Source organism: Neoarius graeffei, chromosome 6 (assembly GCF_027579695.1).
Source record: "Neoarius graeffei isolate fNeoGra1 chromosome 6, fNeoGra1.pri, whole genome shotgun sequence".
In the NCBI taxonomy this organism is placed as follows: Eukaryota; Metazoa; Chordata; class Actinopteri; order Siluriformes; family Ariidae; genus Neoarius; species Neoarius graeffei.
The window spans coordinates 84,373,676-84,392,906 of record NC_083574.1 but is presented as its reverse complement, the minus strand read 5'-3'; positions in this window follow the sequence as shown (position 1 = coordinate 84,392,906).

Below are 19,231 nucleotides of genomic sequence, written 5' to 3'. Positions count from 1 at the left end.
AAAGACGCGTTGAATACCTGAAAGGAATGTGTATGCATGATAATAATAATGGCTTTTTTCATGGTCTATCAGCGACTCGTCTTTGACTCGTTTAACATCATGCTAGCTGAATGGAATATATCTGATAGACCACGAAAAAAAAAAGCCAGCTAATATTATTTAAATATACTAGTGGGTTTATTACAATCTAGAACAATTATTTGGACTGTCCCAGAAATGTGAAATTATACTTTCTTTGTTAATCAGTTCTCTCGACTACCTCTGTATAAATGTTAATCAAAATCTAATTCTCACTCTATGTTGCTCCAGGTAGTTCACATTATTAGAGGTCTTTAACATTTCATAGACAAAGTAACCGTTCTATTTAATAAACACAACAAATGAACCATGGAAATTTTTTGGATTGAGGTCCTCAAACATAATCAAGTTTTTGTCGAAACTTGAATAGTTTCGACAAACAGGGTGTTTCCAAAAAAAAAATTGATATCATTTCACAGTCTAATAACTTTTCCAATTCTCATTCATCCATCCATTATCCATAACCACTTATCCTATGCAGGGTTGCTGGAGCCTATCCCAGCTGACTATGGGCGAAAGGCGGGGTACACCCTGGACAAGTCGCCAGATCATCACAAGGATGGGACATAGGCCCTGTCCACACGGCAACAGATTCAGGTGACTCCGATACAATTGCTTATCGTTTAGGCCTGGCGTCCACACGGCACCGGCGTTTTGGGTGCCCAAAACGGAATCTTTTTGAGAACGGGTTCCAGAGTGGAAAGATCTGGCAACGTTGCCGTTGTGAAGTCGTCTGGATGAGTAGAACGGATTTGTTTACGATGACATCACAACCACGTGACTGTGAGTGCTTCACGCCGGGTAGAAGTGTAACGAACTCGATGCGAGTTGTCAACAAATCCTATAACTTGGTTCATGAAACGCGCTTACAAAATATTTTCACTGTGAATATTTATTGTGTAATGGTGCAAAGTGAGAGAGAGAGAGAGAGAGAGAGAGACTCTGCCCTTAGGGCAGAGTCAATCCCGCCAGCAAAAATAGGGAAAAAAAGGAGCGATCTCACCTCTTCAGATGTTGGTTTTAGTCCTACAGTACATTCCTCAAAAAGGGCGTAGAAGAGCAAATTAATCCATCAACGTGTAGCATTCAATTTATTCCGGACCATTAAAGACGCCGCCTTCTGCATAGAATCATACGTCATCCTCGCCGCCATATTGGATAGGTCAAAGCGGAGAATAAAGATTAGCTGCGTTTAACTGTACCAACAGGTTTGCCGTCCAAACGAGATCACATGGGATTACCTTTCACAGGTGAGACTGGAAAAATACTTTTCATTGTATTTGGTCATTATAATGTAATTTTACAAACAGATTTTTCTGACTTTGTGGCTAATATGAAGTCTCGCGCATAATAGTTTATGCGCATGCGTCCTTACTTCTTCTATTGTTCTGGTGTCTCCGAAGGGACCGTCTTACAGCGCCCCTAGAGGTGTGGCATGTGTATTGCATCATTTTCAGCAAGGGTTGCGTTGCCATATGGACCTGATATTTTACTGATCGTTGCCCATTTGGACGCGATATATTTTTAAATAACATCTCGTTGCCGTTGTCATGTGGATGTAGCCATAGACAACCATTCACACTCACATTCACACCTACAGTCAATTTCGAGTCACCAGTTAACCTAACCTGCATGTCTTTGGACTGTGGGGGAAACTGGAGCACCCGGAGGAAACCCACGCGGACACGGGGAGAACATGCAAACTCCGCACAGAAAGGCCCTCGCCGGCCACGGGGCTCGAACCCGGACCTTCTTGCTGTGAGGCGACAGCGCTAACCACTACACCACCGTGCCACCAATTCTCATTCAATTGACCTCAAATTGTAACAGCATGTTGGAAACAGGTCAAAATTTTACGTTTAATGTTTTTTTGTTGTTTATCTTTTTATTATTTGTATTTATTATCCCAACTAAAATACAGTACAAATAGATTGTTGAACCATGTAATGATTTATAGTTGCTACTGATAATTTGTTTTCTTTTTTTTAAGCCTGTTAAGTTAGAGAAATGTTAATTATACTCTGTGTCAGTAAGGCCATGATGAAGCACCATGTGTAATGGGCGGAGGAGTCAGAGAGAATGAGGTAATGAGAGAGCGTTTATACCTGTGTGTGCTTAATGAGAAGATTATTTATACACGGTTGTTTTTCACTGCAAGAAGGAATGATAGAGAGGGAGAGATCTGGTGCTTCCGGCAGCTAAATTATTAATGATCACACTATAAATAAAATAAATCAACCTTGAGTGTTTTTATGCTGTTAGCATGTAGAAAAATTAACCATATTTTGTGTACTTGATAATTCTGGGTTTAAAAAGAACTAAATTCTGTTACTCATGAAACTTCAACTTCTGTTACTTTTGAAAGAAAATATAGTGAGTAATAGACAGGTTGTTAGATTTAAATAATAATAATAATAATAATTACCTCCACCAAGAGGAGGAGGTTATGTTTTTGCCTCCGTGTTTTGTTTTGTTTTACTTTTCCCAATGTAACTCAATGTAGTGAAGAGATTTTAATTGAATTTTGATGAACCATGAACCATGGGCCAAGGAACAATTGATTAGATTTTAATATCCAGCATACAGTAGTGCTTGAAAGTTTGTGAACCCTTTAGAATTTTCTATATTTCTGCATAAATATGACCTAAAACAACATCAGATTTTCACACAAGTCCTAAAAGTAGATAAAGAGAACCCAGTTAAACAAATGAGACAAAAATATTATACTTGGTCATTTATTTATTGAGGAAAAAGATCCAACATTGCATATCTGTGAGGGGCAAAAGTATGTGAACCTTTGCTTTCAGTATCTGGCGTGACCCCCTTGTGCAGCAATAACTGCAACTAAACGTTTGCGGTAACTGTTGATCAGTCCTGCACACCGGCTTGGAGGAATTTTAGTCCTTTCCTCCGTACAGAACAGCTTCAACTCTGGGATGTTGGTGGGTTTCCTCACATGAACTGCTCGCTTCAGGTCCTTCCACAACATTTCGATTAGATTAAGGTCAGGATTTTGACTTGGCCATTCCAAAACATTAAGTTGATTCTTCTTTAACCATTCTTTGGTAGAACGACTTGTGTGCTTCGGGTCGTTGTCTTGCTGCATGACCCGCCTTCTCTTGAGATTCAGTTCATGGACAGATGTCCTGACATTTTCCTTTAGAATTCACTGGTATAATTCAGAATTCATTGTTCCATCAATGATGGCAAGCCATCCTGGCCCAGATGCAGCAAAACAGGCCCAAACCATGATACTACCACCACCATGTTTCACAGAAGGGATCAGGTTCTTATGCTGGAATGCAGTGTTTTCCTTTCTCCAAACATAACGTTTCTCATTTAAACCAAAAAGTTCTATTTTGGTCTCATCTGTTCACAAAACATTTTTCCAATAGCCTTCTGGCTTGTCCACATGATCTTTAGCAAACTGCAGACGAGCAGCAATGTTCTTTTTGGAGAGCAGTGGCTTTCTCCTTGCAATCCTGCCATGCACACCATTGTTGTTCAGTGTTCTCCTGATGGTGGACTGATGAACGTTAACATTAGCCAATGTAAGAGAGGCCTTCAGTTGTTTAGAAGTTACCCTGGGGTCCTTTGTGACCTTGCTGACTATTACACGCCTTGCTCTTGGAGTGATCTTTGTTGGTTGACCACTCCTGGGGAGGGTAACAATGGTCTTGAATTTCCTCCATTTGTACACAATCTGTCTGACTGTGGATTGGTGGAGTCCAAACTCTTTAGAGATGGTTTTGTAACCTTTTCCAGCGTGATGAGCATCAACAACGTTTTTTTCTGAGGTCCTCAGAAATCTCCTTTGTTCGTGCCATGATACACTTCCACAAACATATGTTGTGAAGATCAGACTTTGATAGATCCCTGTTCTTTAAATAAAACAGGGTGCCCACTCACACCTGATTGTCATCCCATTGATTGAAAACACCTGACTCTAATTTCACCTTCAAATTAACTGCTAATCCTAGAGGTTCACATACTTTTGCCACTCACAGATATGTAATATTGGATCATTTTCCTCAATAAATAAATGACCAAGTATAATATTTTTGTCTCATTTGTTTAACTGGGTTCTCTTTATCTACTTTTAGGACTTGTGTGAAAATCTGATGATGTTTTAGGTCATATTTATGCAAAAATATAGAAAATTCTAAAAGGTTCACAAACTTTCAAACACCACTGTATCATACGCACATTGCTGGAAACCTTATACTAGGAATTTTAATATAAAGCCCACAAACATTTAAATCAGAGCTACTCAGTTTGTGAGTTCGACTCTTTTGTAGTCTGAATTTTTGTTGTGGCTGAAAAATTTCCAGCACTGGGCCTGAAGAGGAAATGATGAATGGACTTTGTCATGTGATCTAATTGAAGCCCAGTGATGGGATCTGGGATGCACCACAACACCCCAATGAAAAGTCTAGCATGTCAGATTTTTTTTGTATTTTCTCACCTAGTTTCCCACCTCTTACAACGTGTTCCTTAATAGCTACGATTGATCATTTCTTGACCCTCCTTTCCGACGACACACGAGGACATGAGCGATGATTGTTCAGGGTCAAACATGTAGTGGTGCCAGTCTCCCAACCAAGACACGGTTAGAATTTATGGTCCTAAGATCGCCTAATCTGACATGTTGACCATCGTGAAAGACAAGAATCTTGTGTATTACGTTTTTTTTTGTTAAATATGGGAAATAAATAATGAGGGAAATCCTAAAATCTTAAAGGAGGAATTTGAAGGTGAATTAATTATCACTATATATGATAAAGCCTAGGTCGGCATGGTGGTGTAGTGGTTAGCGCTGTTGCCTCACAGCAAGAAGGTCCGGGTTCGAGCCCTGTGGCCGGCGAGGGCCTTTCTGTGCGGAGTTTGCATGTTCTCCCCGTGCCCGCGTGGGTTTCCTCCGGGTGCTCCGGTTTCCCCCACAGTCCAAAGACATGCAGGTTAGGTTAACTGGTGACTCTAAATTGACCGTAGGTGTGAATGTGAGTGTGAATGGTTGTCTGTGTCTATGTGTCAGCCCTGTGATGACCTGGCGACTTGTCCAGGGTGTACCCCACCTTTCGCCCGTAGTCAGCTGGGATAGGCTCCAGCTTGCCTGCGACCCTGTAGAACAGGATAAAGCAGCTAGAGATGATGAGATGATAAAGCCTGCTAAAGGATGAAACTCAAACGATGGCTAATGCAAACAGAAGAAGAAGCTTTTATTTGCCACATGTACACTCAAGCACAGTGAAATTCCTCCTCTGCATTTAACCCATTGAAAGCAGTAAACACTGAGCAATGAGTAATCTGTACACACACGCATGCCCAGAGCCGTGGGCAGCTATGCTACAGCACCCAGGGAGCAGTTGGAGGTTCGGTGCCTTGCTCAAGGGCACTTCAGCCATGATACAGAAGGAGCGGAAAGTGCTGTTCATTCACTCAACTCCCCTCACAGTTTTCCTGCCAGTCCCAAGAACTGAACTAGTGACCCTTTGGGCCCAAGCCTGCTTCTCTAACCTTCAGGCCATGACTGCCTTATTTATAGTGAACATTTAAGTTATTCCACAAAACTGAGTCATACATCCCTTACAAAAAGGAGTTTATTCAAATGTGCTTCTAGTATACTTCTTTTAAACTAAAAATAAGAGAGTATTCTTTCAGTTTACTTTTTATTTACTTATCAGAGATATACTAAATAAAGTTATACATAAGTATACTTGGCTTATACTGAAAAGTATATCGAAAATTATCAGTATATTAAGCTTATACTTGAACCTTTGATAGAGAGATACTTAACCAAAGTGTAATAAAGTATTAACATATTTGTGCCTTATGTTTAAGTGTACTCGCCCTGTAGTTGTGCTTATCCTTTTGATAGTAGCCTATAAAAATACTTCTTTTTCAGACATATCAGCTTCTTTGTGATATACGGCAGCATGTTTTAAATCCCATCTTTTAAACCTACATGTGCCATAAGTTTGTGGTCAGCTCTGGGGTGGAATAGCTGAAGAGTAAACAGTGTTGGAATTTCAACTTATCTTTTATGTACATAGATGTACTGTATATAACCAGTAATTAATAGTATATTTCAAATATGCGTTTATAAAGTATACTTTTATAAACTAAAAAGTGGACTCGAAGTATGTAATGAGTAAACCAACAGTATATTTCCAATATGCTATAAAGTATACGTTAGTAAACTAAAAAGTGGGCTAGAAGTATAAAACAAGTAAACTCATAGTATATTTGCAGTATACTATGAAGTATGCTTTTGTAAACTAAAGCGTGGACTACAGGTATAGAACTAGTTAACTATTAGTAGGTATATAAGTTTACTTGCGGTATACTTGCAGTACAAAATTAAAAAAAAACAACAAACACTAGTTGTATATTCGAAATTTACTTCTTTTAGACTTACAGTGGTGCTTGAAAGTTTGTGAACCCTTTAGAATTTTCTATATTTCTGCATAAATATGACCTAAAACATCATCAGATTTTCACACAAGTCCTAAAAGTAGATAAAGAGAACCCAGTTAAACAAATGAGACAAAAATATTATACTTGGTCATTTATTTATTGAGGAAAATGATCCAATATTACATATCTGTGAGTGGCAAAAGTATGTGAACCTCTAGGATTAGCAGTTAATTTGAAGGTGAAATTAGAGTCAGGTGTTTTCAATCGATGGGATGACAATCAGGTGTGAGTGGGCACCCTGTTTTATTTAAAGAACAGGGATCTATCAAAGTCTGATCTTCACAACACGTTTGTGAAAGTGTATCATTGCACAAACAAAGGAGATTTCTGAGGACCTCAGAAAAAGCGTTGCTGATGCTCATCAGGCTGGAAAAGGTTACAAAACCATCTCTAAAGAGTTTGGACTCCACCAATCCACAGTCAGACAGATTGTGTACAAATGGAGGAAATTCAAGACCATTGTTACCCTCCCCAGAAGTGGTCGACCAACAAAGATCACTCCAAGAGCAAGGCGTGTAATAGTTGGCGAGGTCACAAAGGACCTCAGGGTAACTTCTAAGCAACTGAAGGCCTCTCTCACATTGGCTAATAGAACTTTTTGGTTTAAATGAGAAGCGTTATGTTTGGCAAAAGGAAAATGCTGCATTCCAGCATAAGAACCTTATCCCATCTGTGAAACATGGTGGTGGTAGTATCATGGTTTGGGCCTGTTTTGCTGCATCTGGGCCAGGATGGCTTGCCATCATTGATGGAACAATGAATTCTGAATTATACCAGCAAATTCTAAAGGAAAATGTCAGGACATCTGTCCATGAACTGAATCTCAAGAGAAGGTGGGTCATGCAGCAAGACAACGACCCTAAGCACACAAGTGGTTCTATCAAAGAATGGTTAAAGAAGAATAAAGTTAATGTTCTGGAATGGCCAAGTCAAAGTCCTGACCTTAATCCAATCGAAATGTTGTGGAAGGACCTGAAGTGAGCAGTTCATGTGAGGAAACCCGCCAACATCCCAGAGTTGAAGCTGTTCTGTACGGAGGAACGGGCTAAAATTCCTCCAAGCCGGTGTGCAGGACTGATCAACAGTTACCGCAAACGTTTAGCTGCAGTTATTGCTGCACAAGGGGGTCACACCAGATACTGAAAGCAAAGGTTCACATACTTTTGCCCCTCACAGATCTGTAATATTGGATCATTTTCCTCAATAAATAAATGACCAAGTATAATATTTTTGTCTCATTTGTTTAACTGGGTTCTCTTTATCTACTTTTAGGACTTGTGTGGGAATCTGATTATGTTTTAGGTCATATTTATGCAGAAATATAGAAAATTCTAAAGGGTTCACAAACTTTCAAGCACCACTGTAACGTATACTTTTTATAAACTTAAAGTGGGCCAATTTAGTCCCAAGAAGTATTAGATTAGTTTACTTACAAGTATACTGTAAGTACATTGATATCAGTATACTTGGTACACAAAAGTATACTTAAGGAAATATACTTTAACTTTACTTACGTATACTTAATCAAATGAACTTGAAGTATTCTTCTTTTTGATAAGGGATGAGCTGATAGCTGACAAAGTGCGTAGCACCGAGTTGGCTATAAGCCATGTACGATGAGATTGAGTGGAATAACTGTTTTATTCTATCCACGTTCACTGGATTTTGAGAACAACCAAGTTTTGTTCGCCGAGGGAAGATCTACCCAAAACATTGATCAGAACTGACATCAGATGAGAAATGAGAGAGGAGATAAAATTCTCGTGAGAGGCCTGGAAAATTTGTTAATTTGGCCTAATTAGTAACTCGTTAGCAAAAAAAATAACAAAACAATGACCAAGTTTTGTGCAGAGTGATGAGTTTTTTCAAACAAACGGAAATCCGTGAAGAACTGACGGAGGAGATATATGATTTAACTGAATTGTAGACAATGGATGGACGACGGACGCCACGCCATGACAACAGCTCGTCGATCTTATGGCCAGATGAGCTAATAAAGCGAGTGAGTGGAATTACAATGGATCCACTAGATGCCTAAATTTAATCTGGATCCTTGTTTGACCGTTCTCTGAAAACAGTTTGATCAGTTGTTTGTTTTTCCTTGCATTTAATGGTGTTTAAACCGGGCTGTAAATCAGATAAAGATATTACAACACAGTCTGAAACCATAAAGATGACATTTTTACTCCAGGCTGCATGCCGTGTTAAAAAATATCAAACCACTGCATGTTTATTGACCGGGAAATCAAATGCAGAATAAATTACGGATGTATATGATTTTTTTTTCTGTGTTTCCCTTCACCCCAGAGGAACACTATGAATTAAATATCTAATGGGATGTTTTGGGATCATTGTTTGAACCGCAGTGGGACAATGTGGTTGTGATGACGCTGTGTATTGTGAAGTTTAGGCCGTTTTCTGGAGTAGAGCTTGAAGGGAGGTTGAATTATTCATTATTATCGATTGAAACTCTGTTCAGAGAAACAAGCTCATACGGGATATTTGCATATCAAACGCATAATCAGACAATTTGTAAATAGGATTAGAGCTGGGAGCAAAGTTGCTCAAACAATTGAATATTTGTTTTGTCTTCTGAAATGCATTTTTTTGTTTTATGAGAATGAATTCATTAGATTTATTAGCTGCAGATGCGTTCAGTGTGTTTTCACCATATTAAATGGAAGGGCTCATGTTTAGCCATTTACACAGACCATCCCTGTTTAGCACATTGTTGGTGTTGATCCTCTGATTGAATTTTCATTAGAATTTGTAAAGGTCACTTATGCAAAACTGGTCAGTTCATTGTCATACAATCACACAGGATGGAAAAAAAAAAGGCAAGAAAGAGGAACTTGGCATGAAATCATCATCATCATCATCATCATCAACCATACAGAAAAAAAAACAGCTGTTTTCTTTTTTTTCCAGTTTCAACTTGTTTTTTTGTTTGTTTTTTTTCAAATTGCTTTCATGTTTGACGTGGAGGGTGTGCTTGACCCCCGTTGCTAGCTACTCTGCAAATACCCAATCATCTTTCACCTTGTTCTCCTCCTCTTTATCATCATCATCATCATCATCATCATCATCAACCAGACAGAGAAAAAAACCTGCTGTTTTTTTTTTTTTTTCAGTTTCATCATTTTTCTCCCCCCTCAAATTGCTTTCATGCTTGACATGGAGTGTGTGCTTGACCCCCGTTGCCAGGTCCTCTGCAAAAACCCAATAATCTTTCACCATACACTACACTTTCCCTGTCCTCCTCCTCCCCTTCATGATGATGATGATGATGATGATCATCATCATCACTGAACATTAAACACTGAAACTAGGAGGACTGGTGGGCGTTTAAGCACACAGCTTTCCTTTTATTTTCACAGCGCTTACCGAATAATCTGCTTCATGATGACTGACTATGAATTTAAGGGATTAAAAACAAATGCAAATCTCTTTTGAACACAAGTGAGAATCAAGCAAACTGTTGTTTGTTTACACTTCAACTTGCAGCACTCTGTTGTAAAGACATGAACGAAAAGCTTAAAAAAAACACTTGCACGGGCAAAAACAATACAGAATTAATTAGGCAGCGACTTGATAGCGAGGTCCTTTACCCAGTCACATACAAAAAAGTTGTAAGCCTCCATACTCTTCCATGCTTTCATCTGTTTTGTGGTGTAGAAGGACGTCTGCAACACCAGATAGTTCAAGATGTCGGGGAACTCGACTGAAGGGTCGTTTTCGAGATCGTATGACAAATCCTTCTTTCCCAGACTGCAGGGGTCGATTTCATTGCACATAGCAATCTTCTGGATATATCTAAAGCCGGCAGTGGCTTCTAGATTATGAGCATACTCTGATAAGTTATCACTAGTTGTTTGCACTACGGCAGCCGTTTAGACCACCAGCTATTTCACTTCTGGTAAAACCGCTAAGAAAAGTCACGTGACTGAAACCCAAGAATAGGCAGCAAAAAAGAAACTGACTGGGTGTCTTATTTCAGAGTTTGGGGGTTGGTAGGCTCTAGATATCCAAATGTGAGGTTTTCATAATATGTCTCTGTAGCAGTTCGTAGGAGGGGGAGGAGCACAGAAAGACGGCAGGCCAGAATAAAGTTCCATAACTCAATTTATTTGTTCTTTTCAGACACAAATACTCTCCCAGTCTCACACACACACAAGTTGGCTGGTTCAGGAGAGAGCTCACTTCCTCTGCTCTCTCTCTCTTTATATAGGGCATGGTCACTGGGAAGACACACAAACACAGGTTAATTGACATCAGGTGTAGTGATTCTGCCACTTACCTTCCCTGACTCCGCCCTCCAGTCACAGACCGGCACTTGACCACGCCCCCGGTGCCACAGTCTCCATAATAATAATAACAACAGCCCCAAGTCATGGAGAGAGACACAGTTCAACCGGAGACTGAGCAGCCTGGGCCGTGGCTGAAGCCTTGGACTTTCCTGTCGTTCTGCTCCCGCTGTCCCGCTTGTTCTTCCTGCTCTACGTTCCTCGCTTTGCATCAGGACCCAAAACAGGAAATGTCGACGACAAGGCCGAGGAAGACAAAGCGAACTTGGACTGTACAGATGAATTGTGATGCCCTGGAGTGTAAGAGAAAGGCTATCAAAATAACAACCTCTGAAAACCCGCCTATTAATGAAAATGGTCGAAGAAAAGGATATATCCAAGTAATGAAAGATTTGTGGGGCGATAAAGGCTATGTACACTATGGTTTTACAGGCCAACATCTACAAGATCAAGCTTCAAGGTTGGAAAAAATGCAGGACTCTTCCTCAGATATTATTAATGAAAGCTGTGAAGTAAGTGAAGCATTGGAAAACGAAGAGCACGAGGAAAACCTAGATAATATCTCGGCCGAAGTGTTCAGGCAACATGCTAATTTAGCAGCAAACGTGAATTTGCATACAACCACAACAGTACAATTCCCTGAGGGATTAAGCGTTGATGATGATATATTAGACTATCGATGTGAAAGATATTTTGTGGTGTCCAAAAATAAAGCATACAAACCTGCACCCAAGTCATCTGAGATAAAGTGGGGGCATAATAGTAAAGAACCAATATCAATCAATATATCATCAATCACAGAGGCATATGACAAACTTACAACTTGGTGTAAAAACGCATTTCTCATCCCTTATGGGAAAACTGGTAGAGACTTTATTGATCCAAGTAACAGTACACATAAATGATTGGAACAATTACTCTGATTTGCAACATGTTGCCCTAAAGGCTGCATTTGTTCTTTTAGCAGCTGGGCTACAAAAACCCAGTTTAAAATCTAAAGCTAAAGATCACCAATTGTGCCTGGAAAAACACCTAGACTTATGGAGAGATGGAAAAATCGACAAGCTTATACGTGAAGGTCAAAAGATCCAGAACCGTCTTCCAAAAATTTCCAAAACAGCTGATCCACCAAACAAAGCCAAGATCTTTGCTAAACTCATAATGGAAGGTCAAATCAACTCTGCATTGCACTATTTGAGTGAGAGCGATGCTGGTGGTGTATTATCACTGACAGATGAGGTTATGACGCAGCTCAAATACAAACATCCTGATGCACAACCTCCTAAGTTGGGTTCACTGTTGTACGGCCCAATTGGAGATATCCCGGACGTCATCTTTCATGATATCAATGATGCAATGATAAGAAAAGCAGCATTGAGGACTAAAGGATCAGGTGGGCCTTCTGGTATTGATACTCTTGACTTTAAAATAATTTTGTCCTGTAAATCATTTAAGAAATCGAGTATTAATTTATGCGGAGCACTAGTTACAATGTTCAGGAGACTGTGTACACAGTATAATGACCCTAGCACCATTGAACCATTGGTAGCGAGTAGACATTCCACTAGACAAAGGTGAGGGCATGGTTCGCCCGACTGGTGTTGGGGAAGTTATCAGAAGGATATTTGGAAAATGTGTTGTGAAAGTATTGAAACAAGAAGTCGTTGATGCTAGTGGATCCCTTCAAGTCTGTGCAGACCATAAAGGTGGAAGTGAAGCAGCAATTCATGCAATGAGAAGAATTTTTGAAAATGACGAGACTGATGCTGTGCTGTTAATCCATGCTTCAAATGCATTTAACACCCTAAATAGAGCTGCTGCTCTGCACAATATAAGAGTGTTATGTCCTACCATAGCAATGTATGCAATAAACACCTGCAGTGCCTCGCAAAAGTATTCATCCCCCTTGGTATTTGTCCTGTTTTGTTGCACTACAAGCTGGAATTAAAATGGATTTTTTGGGGGTTAGAACCATTTGATTTACACAACATGCCTACCACTTTAAAGGTGAAACGTGTTTTTTTTATTGTGACACAAACAATAATTAAGATGAAAAAACAGAAATCTGGAGTGTGCATAAGTACTCGCCCCCTTTCGTATGAAACCCCTAAATAAGAGCTGGTCCAACCAGTTCGCTTCATAACTCATATAAGTAGTTGATTAAGATCCACCTGTATGCAGTCGAAGTGCCACATGATCTGTCACATGATGTCTGTATAAATCAACCTGTTCTGGAAGGACCCTGACTCTGCAACACTACTAAGCAAGCAACATGTAAACTAAGGAGCAGTCCAAACACGTCAGAGACAAAGTTGTGGAGAAGTATAGATCAGGGTTGGGTTTTAAAAAAAAAATCCCAAACTTTGAATATCCCACGGAGCACCATTAAATCCATTATAGCAAAATGGAAAGAACATGGCACCACTACAAATCTGACAGAGAAGGCTACCCACCACAACTCACAGACAAGGAGGGCATTAATCAGAGATGCAACAAAGACACCAAAGATAACACTGAAGGAGCTGCAAAGATCCACAGTGGAGAATCTGTCCATAGGACCACTTTAAGCTGTACACCCAACAGAGTGGGGCTTGATGGAAGAGTGGCCATAAAAAAGCGATTGCTGAAGAAAACACATTTGGAGTTTGCCCAACAGCATGTGGCAGACTCCCCAAACACATGGAAGAAGATTCTCTGGTCAAATGAGACAAAAATTGAACTTTTTGGCCATCATGGGAAACGCCATGTGTGGCGCAAACCCAACACCCTGAGAACACCATTCCTACAGTGAAGCATGGTGGTGGCAGCATCATGCTGTGGGGATGTTTTTCATCTGCAGGGACAGGAAAGCTGGTCAGGACTGAAGGAAAGATGGATGGCACTAAATACAGGGCAATTCTGGAGGAAAACCTGTTTGAGTCAGCCAGAGGTTTGAGACTGGGATGAAGGTTCACGTTCCAGCAGGACAATAACCCTAAACATACTGCTAAAGCTACACTGGAGTGGTTTAAAGAGAAATATTTAAATGTCTTGGAATGGCCTAGTCAAAGCCCAGACCTCAATCCAACTGTGGCATAACTTGAAGATTGCTGTACACCAACGCAACCCATCTAACTTGAAGGAGTTGGAGCAGTTTTGCCTTGAGGAATGGGCAGAAATCCCAGTGGCTAGATGTGCTAAGCTAATAGAAATATACCCAAGAGACTTGCAGCTATAATTGTAGCAAAAGGTGGCTTGACAAAGTATTGACTGTTGGGGTGTGTGAATACTTATGCACACTCCAGATTTCTGTTTTTTTCATCTTCATTATTGTTTGTGTCACAATAAAAAACAAGTGTCACCTTTAAAGTGGTAGGCATGTTATGTAAATCAAATGGTGCTAACCCTCCAAAAATCCCTTTTAATTCCAGCTTGTAATGTGACAAAACAGGACAAACACTAACGGGGATGCCTTTTGCAAGGCACTAATATATCTCATCTCATCTCATCATCTCTAGCCGCTTTATCCTTCTACAGGGTCGCAGGCAAGCTGGAGCCTATCCCAGCTGACTACGGGCGAAAGGCGGGGTACACCCTGGACAAGTCGCCAGGTCATCACAGGGCTGACACATAGACACAGACAACCATTCACACCTATGGTCAATTTAGAGTCACCAGTTACCCTAACCTGCATGTCTTTGGACTGTGGGGGAAACCGGAGCACCCGGAGGAAACCCACGCGGACACGGGGAGAACATGCAAACTCCACACAGAAAGGCCCTCGCCGGCCACGGGGCTTGAACCTGGACCTTCTTGCTGTGAGGCGACAGCGCTAACCACTACACCACCGTGCTGCCCCTATATATATATATATATACACACACACACACACAACTGTATATATAAAATACTTCCTCCACTACAATTTCCCCACTGAACAGTTATCTTCATAGATGGAGAGGTGGATACTTGTGCACACTCCAGATTTCTGTTTTTTCATCTTAATTACTGTTTGTGTCACAATAAAAAAAAACAAGTTTCACCTTTAAAGTGGTAGGCATGTTGTGTAAATCAAATGGTGCTAACTCTCCCAAAATCCATTTTAATTCCAGCTTGTTATGCGACAAAACAGGACAAACACCAAGGGGGATGAATACTTTTGCAAGGCACTGTACAGACACCCAGCAAGACTGTTTATAACAGGAGGTAAAGAAATGATATCAGCAGGCACCATGCAGGGTGATCCTTTGTCCATGGGTTTATATGCAATTAGCCTCCAACCACTGATTGTGTCTTTGAATATCTCAAGTTCTGTGAAACAATGTTGGTTTGCTGATGATGCTAGCGGTGCTGGGTCTTTCATGGAGTTGAAGTAATGGTGGGATGCTTTAACTACGATGGCACCAGACCTAAGATATTTTTCAAATGCAGAGAAATGCTGGTTAATTACCAAACCGGGATGAGAGAAACATGCTGGAGATGTTTTCAAAGACACTGCAATTAATATTACCATACAAGGACATAAACATCTTGGTGCAGTACTTGGTTCAAGGTCTTATTTTGAGGAGTACATTAATGATAAGGTTAAGAATTGGATAAGTGAGGTAAAGCAGCTAGCTGAATTTGCAGTGACGCACCCTCAGGCCTGCTACGCAGCCTATACATTTGGTTTAAGACATTGATGGACATATTTCTTTAGAACATTGTCAGGGATTGAAGATCTATTACAGCCACTAGAAGATGTCATTGCTGATGTATTGATACCATCAATAACAGAACATAGATGTACACAGAGTGAGCGAGAGCTTTTAGCTCTACCAGTATGGATGGGAGGATTGGCAGTCGAAGGCAGGGGCCTCGACGACCTGATCCCCGGACACAGCGGCTGGCTGTTGGGACATGGAATGTCACTTCGCTGGGGGGGAAAGAGCCTGAGCTTGTGCGGGAGGTTGAGAGGTACCGGCTAAAGATAGTCGGGCTCACCTCCACGCACAGCTTGGGCTCTGGAACCCAGCTCCTCAAGAGGGGCTGGACTCTCCACTTCTCTGGAGTCGCCTGTGGTGAGCGGCGGCGGGCTGGTGTGGGCTTGCTTATAGCTCCCCAGCTCAGCCGCCATGTGTTGGAGTTTACCCCAGTGAACGAGAGGGTCGCCTCTCTGCGCCTTCGGATTGGGGAGAGGGCTCTTGCTGTTGTTTGTGCCTACGGCCCAAATAGCAGTATAGAGTATCCGGCCTTCTTGGAGTCCCTGGGAGAGGTACTGAGGAGTGCTCAGACTGGGGACTCCATTGTGCTACTGGGGGACTTCAATGCTCACGTGGGCGATGACAGTGACACCTGGAGGGGCGTGGTTAGGAGGAACGGCCTCCCCGATCTGAACCCGAGTGGTGTTTTGTTATTGGACTTCTGTGCTAGTCACGGTTTGTCCATAACGAACACCATGTTTGAGCATAGGGGTGTCCATAAGTGCACGTGGCACCAGGACACCTTAGGTCGGAGGTCGATGATAGACTTTGTAGTCGTTTCATCTGATCTCTGGCCCTGTGTCTTGGACACTCGGGTGAAGAGAGGGGCTGAGCTGTCAACTGATCACCACCTGGTGGTGAGTTGGATCCGCTGGCGGAGGAGGAAGCTGGACAGACCTGGCAGGCCCAAACGTATGGTGAGGGTCTGCTGGGAACGTCTGGCTGAGCACTCTGTTGGGGAGGTCTTTAACTCCCACCTCCGGGAGAGCTTTTCCCAGCTTCTGAGGGAGGCGGGGGACATTGAGTCTGAGTGGACCATGTTCTCTACCTCCATTGTGGACGCAGCTGTTCGGAGCTGTGGCCACAAGGTCTCCGGTGCCTGTCGTGGCGGCAATCCCCGAACCCGGTGGTGGACACCAGAAGTAAGGGATGCCGTCAAGCTGAAGAAGGAGTCCTATCGGGCCATGTTAACCTCCAGGACTCCCGAGGCAGCTGACGGGTATCGGCAGGCCAGGCGTGCTGCAGCTCGGGCAGTTGTGGAGGCAAAAACTCGGAACTGGGAGGAGTTCGGGGAGGCCATGGAGAAGGACTATCGGTCGGCCTCGAAGAAATTCTGGCAAACCATCCGGTGCCTCAGGAGGGGGAAGCAGTACTCTGCCAACACTGTTTACAGTGCGGGTGGGGAGCTGTTGACCTCGACTGGGGACATTGTCGGGCGGTGGAAGGAATACTTTGAGGATCTCCTCAATCCCACCATCATGTCTTCCACTGAGGAGACTGAGGCTGATGACTCAGAGGTGGACTCGTCCATTACCCAAGCTGAAGTCACTGAGGTGGTTTGCAAGCTCCTCGGTGGCAAGGCACCGGGGGTGGATGAGATCCGCCCTGAGTATCTCAAGTCTCTGGATGTTGTGGGGCTGTCTTGGTTGACAAGCCTCTGCAACATTGCGTGGCGGTCAGGGACAGTGCCTCTGGAGTGGCAGACTGGGGTGGTGGTCCCTCTTTTTAAGAAAGGGGACCGGAGAGTGTGCTCCAATTATAGGGGAATCACACTTCTCAGCCTCCCAGGGAAGGTTTACTCCAGGGTACTGGAGAGGAGAATTCGACCAATAGTCAAACCTCAGATCCAGGAGGAACAATGCGGTTTTCGTCCTGGTTGCGGAACACTGGACCAGCTCTATACCCTTCATAGGGTGCTCGAGGGTTCATGGGAGTTTGCCCAACCAGTCCACATGTGCTTTGTGGATCTGGAGAAGGCATTCGACCGTGTCCCCCGTAGTATTCTGTGGGGGGTGCTTCGGGAGTATGGGGTTCGGGGCTCTTTGCTAAGGGCTGTCTGGTCCCTGTACGAACGGAGCAGGAGTCTGGTTCGCATTGCTGGCAGTAAGTCAGACCTGTTCCCAGTGCATGTTGGACTCCGGCAGGGCTGCCCTTTGTCACCGGTTCTGTTCATAATTTTTATGGACAGAATTTCTAGGTGCAGCCAGGGGCCAGAAGGAATCCTGTTTGGGAACCACAGGATTTCATCTCTGCTTTTTGCGGATGATGTTGTCCTGTTGGCTTCTTCAAACCAGGACCTTCAGCATGCACTGGGGCGGTTTGCAGTTGAGTGTGAAGCGGCTGGGATGAGAATCAGCACCTCCAAGTCCGAGGCCATGGTTCTCAACTGGAAAAGGGTGGCTTGCCCTCTCCAGGTTGGTGGAGAAGTTCTGCCTCAAGTGGAGGAGTTTAAGTATCTCGGGATCTTGTTCACGAGTGAGGGAAGGATGGAGCGTGAGATCGACAGGCGGATCGGTGCAGCCTCCGCAGTGATGCGGTCGCTTTACCGGTCCGTCGTGGTGAAGAAGGAGCTGAGCCAAAAGGCGAAGCTCTCAATTTACTGGTCGATCTACGTTCCAACTCTCACCTATGGTCATGAGCTTTGGGTAATGACCGAAAGGACAAGATCGCGGATACAAGCGGCCGAAATGAGTTTCCTTCGCAGGGTGGCTGGGCGCTCCCTTAGAGATAGGGTGAGAAGCACAGTCACTCGGGAGGAGCTCGGAGTAGAGCCGCTGCTGCTCCACATCGAGAGGAATCAGCTGAGGTGGCTCGGGCATCTCTTTCGGATGCCTCCTGGACGCCTCCCTGGGGAGGTGTTCCAGGCATGTCCCCCCGGGAAGAGGCCCCGGGGAAGACCCAGGACACGCTGGAGGGACTATGTCTCTCGGCTGGCCTGGGAACGCCTCGGTGTTCTTCCCGAGGAGCTGGCCGAGGTGTCTGGGGAAAGGGAAGTTTGGGCTTCCCTGCTTAGACTGCTGCCTCTGCGACCCGGTCCCGGATAAAGCGGAAGAAGACGAGACGAGACGAGACGAGACGAGTGAAGACGCTGCCTCAGAGTTTGGTGCATCTAACCGGACCACTGCACCTTTAATTGAGCAAATAGTTAATCAAATGCATGAGCCACCTGAAGAATCTATAATCAGATCGTTACAGCATAAGGCTTGTAAGGAAAAAGATGATGCTCTGCAGGTGCGAGTAGAGAAGTTGAATGACAGTCTGCCAAACAAATCTAAGAGAGCTTTGACATTAGCCACTGAAAAAGGGGCATCTAACTGGCTGACAGTAATCCCCATCAAGGACATGGATTTCAGTCTAAACAAAAGGGAATTCAGAGATGCAATGAAGCTAAGATATGATTGGCCTATCGATGATATTCCCTCGATGTGTGTATGTGGAGCCCATTTTAATGTTGATCATGCTATGATATGCAAACAAGGTGGTTTTATCATCCAATGCCATAATGAGCGAAGAGATCTTGAGGCAGATTTATTGAATATTGCCTGCAATTATGTTGAGATAGACCCAGTTCTGCAAGAAATCACAGGCGAAGACCTGAACAGCGGTTCCAACAAAGCACCTGATGCTCGTCTTGACGTTCATGCAAGAGGG